The following is a 3081-nucleotide window of genomic DNA, read 5'->3' as shown; positions in this document are numbered from 1 at the left end:
TGCATAGGAAGATTCTTATTCTTTCAAAGAAATCTTTTGAGTGTTAAGATATTGCCATTACTGTTAACTCACTGCTAATATATTGTACTGCCTCTTTTCTGACTGCTGTAGCTTTACATTGAGGGAAGGTGGGGAATGGAAGACCAGATAAAGCCCTAGAGTCAATAGGATCAAGTCCTGTTTCGGACACATACTGGATTTGTTAAGTGGGCCAATCACTTAACCTCTCAGTTCCCTAGGCACCTCTCTAAAATTTTAATGGGAAAGAATAGTATTTGATCTGTATTTGTAGAAGGAGTTTTCCTAACTGATGAAATCACAGGTCAGGAAAAACAACAACAACAGCAACAAATATTCTTGCTTTTTGTTCGTGTATATATATGCCATGCTACCTGATGTTGTAAGTCAGTGAGTCACTAAACTATTATTATTATTATTTACTTTAAAATTATTATTATTATTATTATTATTATTAATAATAATAATAATAATAACACCTAGGATTTATATAGTTCTTACTATGTGCCAGGCACTGTGCTAAGCACTAGGGAAACAAAGAAAGTCAAGTAACAGTCCCTGCCCTTATGGAACTTAAAATCTAATAAGAAATACAACACATAAACAATTATGTACAAAAAGATACATGCAGAATAAACTGTAGATAATCAACAGAGGAAAGATACTAATATTAAGAGGTGTTGGAAAAGATTTCTTGTAAAAGGTGTGGGGGGTTTTTTTGGTTGTTTTGTTTTGTGTTGTTTTTTATTGGGACTTGAAGAAAGCTAAGAGATTGAAGCGAGGAGAAAATTCTAGATATGGGGGAATAGCCAGTGAAAATAATGGAGATGGAAGATGAATTGTTTTGTGTGGGGTACAGCAAGGAGGCTAGTGTCACTGAATTACAGAGTATTTGCTGGTAGGTAGGAGAGGTGTAACATGTAAGAAGATTAGAGAGGTAGGAGGAGGTCAGATTATGAAAGACTTTGAATGTCAGATAATTTTTATTATAGAGAGTTACTGGAGTTTATTGAATAGGGTGGTGACATGGTGAGGCTTGCACTTTAGGAAGATCAGTTTGATAATTGAGTGGAGGATATATTAGATGGAAGGGAGACTTGAGGCTGTGACACCAGCCAGCAGTCTATTGTAAGTCTGTCTAAGTATGTGGTGATGAGGACCGGGGTAACAGTAATGTCAGAGGAGAGAGAAGAGTGTATATGAGAGATCTTATGAAAATTGATAGAACTTAGCAATATATTTGAAATGAAGGAGTGAGAGAAAGTGAAGAATCAAGAATGATACTTAGGCTGGGAGCTTATGTGACTGGGAAAATGGTAGTACATACCCATGACAGTAATAGAGAAGTTGTCAAGGTCAATAGAGAGGTTGTAGGACATTTGGCTTTGGCCTCAAACTGAAAGAGATGTACACAATTAACAGGTAAAGAACTATTATTGTTCAACAGTGGGACAGCAACAACTTTTTGGTTTCATCAAGCTTAATATCAATTGCAACATTGCAAGAAAGTTAGATTTTCCTTAATTTATTTGGGCAGAAAAAGCCTAGAAAAAAAATTTGTTAATAGATAAACAGTTCTGTAATTATGTGTCTGTCTAGAATAATATACATACATACATATATATACATGTACATATATATATACATATATATATGGATATTGCTATCAATGTATATGTTCATATCTACTTACAGTAATTTATCTTTATGATTAAGTGTCTCAAAACTTAGAAATGGCCCAGGCCTCTCTAAACCTCTGACAGCTTCTTCTTTTGGCTTTTCTTTGCCTTATTTTGAACAGACACATACATTTAGCTCATGATATTGAAACTGGCTAACTAGCCATCTGTCATTCATCTTCCACGTGTCCTACCAAGCATGAGATTAAGGTTTCATAGATGTGAAGCACTGGACTTTCAGTCAGAAAACCTGGGTTTTCATCCTGGGTTTCCTTGTAAGACTTGTATCACCTTGGATAAGCTAATTTCATTCCTGGCCCTCAGTTTCTGTATCTGTAAGTGAAATTGGCCTAGATAGTTCTTTTCTAGATTCCGTGAACCTAGGACTGTCTTTTTGTTGTTGTTGTTGTTAATTCCTCAGTTTGGGAGACTCTAAATAAGATTTTACATGAGACCTAACCACACTTATGTGTTTGGCAATGTAAACAATGAGATTTTCTCTTCCATTTGCCTTGGTAAAAATAAGTTGTATATAGTAGTGTGGGGGAAAATAATTATAAAATAATTATTTTGTTAAGGGAATCAGTTAACCCTCTTGAAAAAAAATGACATAGATTTAGGTGGAGGCATGTGGGACCTGGACAGAGAGTGAAAGACAGAAGGTAGTAGATTGGTCATTTTAGCGTAGAGAAATTCAAGATGTGTTGACATGATTTTCTACAGAGAAGAAAAGTACAACGAGAATAATAGATTTGGAGTCAGGGTTCAAATCCCAGCTCTGTCTCTTATTAACTGTGTAACTTTGAGCAAATCACTTAACTTTTGGGAATCATTGTTTCCCCATCTTTAAAATGAATAATTTGGATTACGTGATTTCTAAGACTTTTTCAGCTCTAAATCTATAACCTTAAGATGAATGTAAGATTTTAAAAAAAAGAAGCTAGTCTTATAATATAGGCAACTTTTATTTCATGAAAATGTTGTGTGTGTATATATATATATATATATAGTAAGATAAATTAGGCATTGGAAAAAGAAAGACTTTTTTAAAAAAAATGAATCCTTCCTTTTATGACCAAACTAGCCATAGAGAACATTATGAAATGCAAAATGGATAATTTTGATTTCATTAAATTAAAAAGGTTTTGTACAAACAAAGCCAATGCAACCAAGATTAGAAGAAAAGCAAGAAAGCTGGGGAAAAAATTTTACTGCCAGTGTTTCTGACAGAGGCCTCATTTCTAAAATGTATAGAGCACTAAGTCAAATTTATAAGAATACAAGCCATTCCCCAATTGATAAATGGTCAAAGGATATGAACCAGCAGTTTTCAGATGAAAAAATTAAAGCTTTCTATAGTCATATGACAAATTGCTCTAAATCA

The sequence above is a fragment of the Phascolarctos cinereus genome, unplaced genomic scaffold (assembly GCF_003287225.1).
Source record: "Phascolarctos cinereus isolate Bilbo 61053 unplaced genomic scaffold, phaCin_HiC Scaffold_726;HRSCAF=1367, whole genome shotgun sequence".
Lineage (NCBI taxonomy): Eukaryota > Metazoa > Chordata > Mammalia > Diprotodontia > Phascolarctidae > Phascolarctos > Phascolarctos cinereus.
This window is presented reverse-complemented; position numbering follows the sequence as displayed.